The following is a 7,561-nucleotide window of genomic DNA, read 5'->3' as shown; positions in this document are numbered from 1 at the left end:
GCCGTGTCGTCACTTCCGGTGCGCCGCGGTGACGCGCGCCGTCGCGCCGCGGAAAGACGGGGCCGTCGTCAAGCCGCGGTTGCTAGGGAGAGCAGCGCCGGGCACGGGGCTCTGGGCGTGGGTTGATGCGGCCTCCAGGGTGCCTTGGGCGCTAAGTGGGGTGCGAAGCGCCGTCCCCGCCCTGCCCGCCCTTCCTCTTTGCGGTGGGCGCGGCGTCCTTGCTCGCCCACGGCCCGGGACCCGGCGAGGAGCGCGGGGCTCCTGCTGCGCCCACTGCCCTTTGAGCCGGTCCCCCAGGCCCCCAGCCTGTCTGTGGCTCCGGTACATCCCTGGGGCAAGGGCCGCTGTTTATCACCGCTGTTAATGATGCAGAGGACTAAAATCTACTTTCTAATGCCCTACGTATACTTGCTTAAAATAAGGACATATCTTTACTGAGTGCCGACTAAGCACTTACTTTCTTCCCAAAACTTAGCTATTAACCTATTCACCGCATCTAACCGCTTTCTGTTTTCCAGCCAGGTGGGCCACTTGAGATAACGGTGACGCCTCGCCTTTTGTTATAGGATGGGGATCAAGCACGTGGGTTTTTCCAGGCGATAAAAGCCCTCAAGCTGGGTCCAACCCCCACCCTTGAGGTGGCCGGGGTTCTGGTCATCAGCTCATCTCTCCAGGGGAACTCCCCCACCACTAAACATCTTCAGTTGCCTGCCTTCCTCTGTCTCCCTGTCTTTCCCCCCCAGTGACCTCCTGCCAATCCCACATTCCTTTACAATTACCCACTTCCCCAAATGAGATATGAACCTATTTTCTGACCATTTAGGGAAGCAATTCTGAATCTTGGGGTTCCTGTGTTCCACTGAGTTGGCTCTGTATTGAAAGCCTTTCTTCTCCCAACCCCCAGGGGGCTGGCAAAGATGGGCATGGGTGGAGAAGCCTGTGGTAGCAGAAGCGCTCCCAGTAAGGCCTAAGGCACTGGTGTAGTAAGAGCTTCTACCTCAGGCCCAGAATTTTCTGATGCTGTTGCCCTTGTTGCACAATCTGAAAGTTTGCTCGCACATGTGTGTGTTTTGGTCACACCCTCTGCAAGCCCAAGCTAAAATGTGTCTATTCATTAAAAAGCAGTTATCATTAGCAGGCACATATGTAATTCTAAAAGATTCATTGATATTTCCATCTCCTGCTAAGAAATAGGGTGCATTATGTCTGTAGTGGGAACACAAATCCTTTGCAAAACCTGAGCTGACCTCCAGGTGTGTCTGCCCTGCCCTTGGCCACTCTGTGCCCCTTGAGTTACTATGGATATTGGAGGAAAGCCTGTCCATTTGAGCAAGACGGACCTTGGTGAATGGATTCTACCTTGTTGACCAAAGCAAAACATCAGAAAGTTGAAAATATCTGCTGTTTGGGAACAGAAAAATGCGAATATGAACACTTCAGGGATTATAAGATTTGGTTATCTGTTCCTGCAGCTAGTGGGAATTACAAGAAAAACTGCTTTGTGCTGTATCCGGTAAAATACATGAGATCAGGTCTATAAAAACAATTAGTAAACTATACCGTTGTACATATGTGTATAGAAGAAATCTTTACTCGGCTGGTTTCTCATTGGCTTATGATTTATTTTTATGTCAATTGTCAGCTCTGGAGGGGCAGGACTTATTTTATTCCCCTTGGTAGCCTGGATGCCTGCAAGAGTCTTTGGTACATTTACTATTCATTTCTTCAACAAACCAAAAGAAAATACAGATTAGCTCAGAAGGGCTGACAAACCCGTTTTTGCTTTTACATTTTAAAAGGACAAGGAAAGGAGAGGCCCCTGCAGCATCCAGGGTGGGCAGGGGGCTGCCTGGCAAGTCAGTATGGAGAAAGCCGGCACGGAGGAGTCCTGTTAGCACCCGACACGGGAGGATGCAGCAGCCCGAAGAGTGCAGAGGTCCGGTCACACAGCTGCCATGTGAGAGAGCTGGGCAGGCCCCCAAGTTAGTCTCTTCTCACAAGCAGTGATACATGATCTGACTCAGAAGAGCAAAAACCCCAAGTGTCTGTAGACAGATTCTCAAACGGTGCTGTTTTCTGGCATGAAAATCTGTCTCTTGTGAAGTTCATTGGGACAAAAAACAGAGTGCTCTTTCTGAACCCACGAGTGTGCTGGGAGATTGGGGGCCTCCTTCTGTCCAGGAAATGGGGGGCTAGTGCCCTTCACCTTCCACATGACAAGCCCCAGCTGGCCATGTGTCTTGGGTCGAGGACATCCAGTGGGTGAGCAGAAGGAGCAGAGATGAGGGGCTTCTCCACGAGGCCTGTCTAACGCAACGCTGTGCTCCCTAATGTGGCCCCGCACGCTGCTCTAGACACCCAGGGGTGCTCGTTGTGTGGGTCTTAAATAAAGTGAAGGCAGCTGGATTGGTTTTCTCTTCCTCCTTGATTTCCTCTTTTAGGAGATTAGTCTCTTGCAGATTCTACAGTTGAAACTCGTGTGGTTTATGATGATCATCAGCCGCCAGCAGTCTGTGTCTGGAGGGCTGCGTCTCAGGCTTTGCTCGAGTTGAGACATTTTGTTTTCCCAGTTACCCTGGCAGGCAGCTGGCATTACTGCCAGGCCTTTGCTGAATAAGTAATAAAGAAGACACCCTCGCAAGAACCCTTCCTGACAGCTTTGCCCAGTAAGCTGTCGATGTGAGGGAGTGGGAGGTGACATAATGAAGGAGAAGTGACACTCGCAAAGTCAGTATTTCCTAACCTCTGGGGTCATCTGTGAGGGGATCTGGTGAAGATGTTGAGCTTACTCCTCAGGAAAACATCCCTTAGTCCATCGACACATTGCTCTGGCTCATCCCAGGCTGGGTTCCAGCTCCCTCCTGAGGCCCAGGAGGTGCCTCCCGGGGCTGGAAGATGAAGGATAGCAGCTGTTCTTGTTTCACCCCCGTGGCTGCTCTAGCCGTTGGCAGAGACCTGGGCAAGGAGGGGATGTCCTGTAAATCACTGTTGAATGAATGGAGGAGGGGCTCTCTGCTGCCACAGGGGATAAAGACGGAGCTATCAAGCTATCTCAGCCCCTGCAGCAGGGGTTCCATCCCCGGCCAGGGAGTGGCCCCCAGGGCACCGCAGACCTCTCCTGTCTCCCCGCTGCTTCCCCTCAGCAATGGATTTTAGTGGATCTGCCTGTTCTGCTCCCCGCTCTGTCCCTGGTGAGTTAGTTCTCTTACCCTCTGCATCTCTGGCCGACACTCCAGCTCTTGTGTGCATAAGTAAATAAATCTTAAAAAAAATAATAAATGAGGCCCTCTGTGGTGGTGCAGTGGGTTAAAGCACAGCACTGCAAGCTGGCCGCAGCTGCTTCAGTGTGAATTCGATCTCCGCCCCGGAGGTGACCCACAGGGTGCAGCAGACCTCTCCTGGCCTGCTGTTCCTCTCAGCGTGGTAACTCATCAGTCTGCCTGTTCTGCTCCCCACTGTCTCTGGAGAATCCTCTCACTGCCCCTGCAACTCTGGTCTGTACCCCAGTTCTTGTATGTATAAATAAATAAATAAATCTTAAAACAAATAGATGAAGGAAGGAAAAGAAAAGGTCTTTCACAGAGTACTCGCTTAGGCTAAGTTTTGCAGCTTTAATCCATTGTGCTACCAGGGAGAGCTGAACGTTACAGTTTTTAAAGATGTCTTATTTGTTTGTGTGTTTACATGTTAAAAGGACAGGTTGAAAGATGTTTTATTAAAAAGAAGCTGTTGTAACGGGGGGGTAGTGTTCGGGACTGTGGTGATGGCACACGGTGATTTGGTGACGGGAAGCCCACGGGGATGACAAGTGAGACGAAAAAAGGCACAAAATGATGTAAAAATAAACTATTGCATTATTTTAAGAAAGGATAAAAGACAAGTGACACACACACACAAAGCTGTTGTCGCAGGCGAAACCGGCGCCCGGCTTGCGTGGCCCTGGAAGGCCCCTGCGTGAGGCCCTCGCCACTTGCCGCCTCCTGGTAAAACCACCCCTAGTTGAGGTCAAGCAGCTGCCAGCACCGTCACCGCCACGCCGACCACACTTCCCCTTCCTTCCTCGAGAGGAAACGGCACACACTTCTGGGCATGAAACAAATACTTAGCAAAAATTTGCTAAAAGTTCAAAGCTACGATTTTGTTCCCCTTTAGTCTTTTCCGAAATAATTATCTTATTAATGGTGGTAGTTCACCCACAACTGCCCTCAACGTTTTTGTACTTTGGCCACAGAGATTCACGGTTTGAACTTACCTCGAAAAGAAATACGTGTGGCCTTGGGCAGGCAGATCTCTCTCCCCTGCCCGCCTGCATGTGCACGCGGATAGGCGTTCTCAGCCAACAAGCGTCTGTTCGTGGCCTGTGAAGGGACGATGTAGTCAAGGGGCTAACGAGTAATCCCTCGGTAAGAGGGAGCTGCTCTTATTATTGTGCAAGCAATCATGTCGCCCACCGGGGGAAGCGTTTTGGGGCCGCTTCCTGTACCCCTCCTTTCCGCTGCCCTCCTGACTTTGAGGGGGCGCCAGTGGGGGCCCAGTTCTCAGGGCTTTCTGAGCAGACGCTTTGTTCTGGAATGTCCTCTCTGGGTAGCAAACACCCTCCGAGGCAGATTAACGTGTCTTCTGGAGTGGAAGGGCCGTTTGCTTGCCGTTGAGTCTGAGACGCTCATGTGTCCTCTGTGGAGCTCGGTCATGCTGGTGCCGAGCCGGGGAGAGCGCCAGGGGACACGAAGTGAGGGAGCGGACCGCAGACCTGAGGCGGTCAGCAGGGCAGGGTAGGGAGAGGGAACAACACAGGCGAGGCAGAGCAGAGGGCCCGTGGGTGGGTCTCGGGCTCCGGGGGCGGGAGGACGACGGGACCCACCCGCGGGGAGAGGCCGAGCACTGGGCTCCCTGGGGCAGCGGGTGCTGCAAGCAGCCGCAGCTGCTCAGTGCGGGTCGATCCGGCCAGGGAGGGACCCCCAGGGCGCGGCAGACCTCTCCTGTCACCCCGCTGCTCCCCTCAGCAGTGGACTTCGTCAGTCTGCCTGCCTGCTCCCCACTCTGTTCCTGGTGAATCCTCTCACTTGCACACCTCTGGCCTGTGCCCCGGTTGATGTATGCATACAGAAATAAGTCTTTAAAAAAAATCAAGCACTGCCAAAAATGAACAACGATGTAAGAAAATAAATACATTTAATAAAAAATAAATAAAAGCTGAGGGTTCGCTTTGCTCGGGACTCCTGGGCTTCAGCAGCCCACTGCGCGGGTGGCACCATCGTGGGTGGGAGGGGCGTGGGCATGATGGCACGGTGACGCTTAGGCTGCTTAGATCAGTAGAAAAAGGTCTGTGTGTGCAAGAGTGGACGGTGCAACTGGACTAATAGTCTCAAGACCTGCTTGCGAGCAGGTCGAGAAACGGGGGCCAGAGGGGGAGCCCTGTCCACAGAGTCATGGTTCGCGCCATGTTGTGCCAGCGGGATGCGGGCTGAGCCCCGCCTTTTCCTCTGACCCCCTGGGCTTTGGGTGCAGTCCAAGGCGCCGCCCGCCTGATCTGCGCAAGAGAACTCTGGGCGGGAGCTCCCACCAGCTCCCTGGCCGGCTGCACTTCACACGCGTTGTCACAGGTGGTTGCTGGGGAGTTGGGGGTGGCCGGGTAACCCCGCGGGGGGCTTGTGCCTGGCTCCCTCTGCGCTTCCCCCACGTGCCTTTCCCCTCAGGGGCCTCTCACTGTAACCCATCACTGCCGTGAACTCAACCGTATGCTGAGTCCTATGGCTCTTCCCAGAGAATCCTGAGACCTGGGGATGGTGTCAGGGACCCCCGATGTAGCCTCTGAGCCCAGAATCTCGTGTTTCCTGTCAGTATTCGCGAAACCAGCAGACATTTGATTAACTAGAAATGGGGGAAACCCCGTGCATTTCAATTCTCAATGAGACAGTCTCTTTACCCTTCGAGGACACGTGGAGCGTCTGTGTGGCTGCGCGTGTGTGCCCGGGTGGAATCCAGTGCGAGGGTTTCTCCGCTCACCCTGGGCTTCTGAGGGGCAGACCCCTTGTCTGCGCGAGTCCGAGCAGAATCAATCACAACTCCTTCTCCTCCGGCCGCAAATAAAGATGACATAGGCTGAGCAGCGACCTAGCGAGTGAGCTTTGACCCGGAGGCAGGAGAACCGAGAAGCTCAGTGGTGTTAGTGGAACACCTAAAACCATGAGCCCTGAGGCCAGGCTGCCTCTGGATTATCCTAAGATACTTGAGACGGCAGCGTGCTGCCTTTACTGCTTACTAGGGGCCGGACTGCAGTTGTGGCGGCCTGTGACGGGAGTCCTGCCCCGAGACCGCGGCTCCTGCTGCTTGGAGCAGAGCTCCAACCGCACAAAGACGGGGTCTCGGGCCTTCAGTCCTGCCTGAGACCAGCTCCCAGCCGACAGCGCCTTGCCCACAGCCACCAGTGGCACACCTACTAAGTGACGAGTGGCGGAGAGGTTATGGGCCAGAAACTTCCAGTCTGAGCTAGAGTTTCCAGGCTGCAAAGGTGTTTATTCCTGAGACGCAAGGAGGAGACACGGGCCTATACACACATCTGAAGTCGAGGTCCTATGGCCATAGCGGCAACGTGAGCGAAGGGCCCCGTTGCTAGGAGAGGCTGAAGGGTGGCTGACTCAGGGGCACTCTGCTTTACTTTCAGGGCCGTGCCCTGTGGGCATCCCGTCCACACGGACCACCGAGCTCCTGGCCGGGCACACGTGATGGCTCAGCTTTGCTTAGGTACTGGACCTCACAGACCAAGCTTGCTGGGAAAGATGGTTCAGTGATGATGGTATTTATGGAATGTTTTCAATGGTAACGGAGTTGAGACTGTTAAAGATCAGTCTTCACCGATGGAGCAGACTGCACTGATCAACACAGAATCTACGACACACAAAATAAATTAATAGGGAGCCCCGCGGGGTATGCTATGTTGTAAATATGACATGTATCATTTAAGATAAAATAGCAAGAATGTGTACATTTTTGGCTCCAAGACACAGAGACATACATAGCGAGTTCAATCCCAAATGGAAACGCGCGTTCCAAACAGCAACAGGAAGGGCGCCCCTGAAAGTCTCTCCTCCTATTTTCTCCCTCCCACCCAGTAGCCCCTCTTCTCTCTGAGCTGTCTGTCTGCGTAGCACATTAAAAGCTCCAGGAGGTCAAAGCCTCTCTGGATTACAGCTGTGCACCCAGCACCTAGAACCTGACGTATAGTAGGTCCTCAACGAATAAATAGATCATGAGTGAATTTAAAACAGGCACAAGTTTACCCAAGATGTGGTGAAAGTTGTTTCCACAGCAAACTCCCCACACGGCCCTAAGCGGCAGTCCAAGAGCCAGCAAGGTCCTCGGTTGAGCCCTGACTCCGCGGCTTGTGGCAATGTCCTGGGGTCACGCAGTCAGCTGGCCAGACCAGCACTGGGCCCCGTGGCGGCTTCTCCCCACGGGGACATCGCCAGACCGTCTTGTCCATAGGAGGGGGAGCCTGGGGTGTGTGTGTGCCGCTGAGTCTAAGAGGTCCGTGGGGTGGGGGCAGAGCAGGCCAGGGGGG

Source organism: Condylura cristata, unplaced genomic scaffold (assembly GCF_000260355.1).
Source record: "Condylura cristata isolate star-nosed mole 26May11 unplaced genomic scaffold, ConCri1.0 scaffold00022, whole genome shotgun sequence".
In the NCBI taxonomy this organism is placed as follows: Eukaryota; Metazoa; Chordata; class Mammalia; order Eulipotyphla; family Talpidae; genus Condylura; species Condylura cristata.
The sequence above is the reverse complement of the archived record's forward strand: the minus strand, read 5'-3'. Positions refer to the sequence as shown.